Here is a 304-nt window from a genome sequence, read left to right as displayed (position 1 = left end):
ATTGTAAGAGATAATTATATTGTATATATGTAGCCAGTAGCGTCGGATAGATATACGAGAACTTATTGTTCGACCAATCTCTCAGAGAAGGAGAGGTGGTCGATATCAATTCTCTCTGTATGTATATGTTCATGACGATCTTCTGTTTCCTTCATTTGCTTACTAGCTAGCGTGTCTAGTCCTCTCTATACGTATAGTACGTAGCGTCGACCAAGCACGGAGATAAGAGATGACACTTCTCTCTATTAATTAGCTAGCTAACACAATATATGAAACATCTAAATGAACCCCCCAAAACCCCCTA

The sequence above is a fragment of the Triticum dicoccoides genome, chromosome 7B, assembly GCF_002162155.2.
Source record: "Triticum dicoccoides isolate Atlit2015 ecotype Zavitan chromosome 7B, WEW_v2.0, whole genome shotgun sequence".
NCBI classification, from domain to species: domain Eukaryota; kingdom Viridiplantae; phylum Streptophyta; class Magnoliopsida; order Poales; family Poaceae; genus Triticum; species Triticum dicoccoides.
This window is presented reverse-complemented; position numbering follows the sequence as displayed.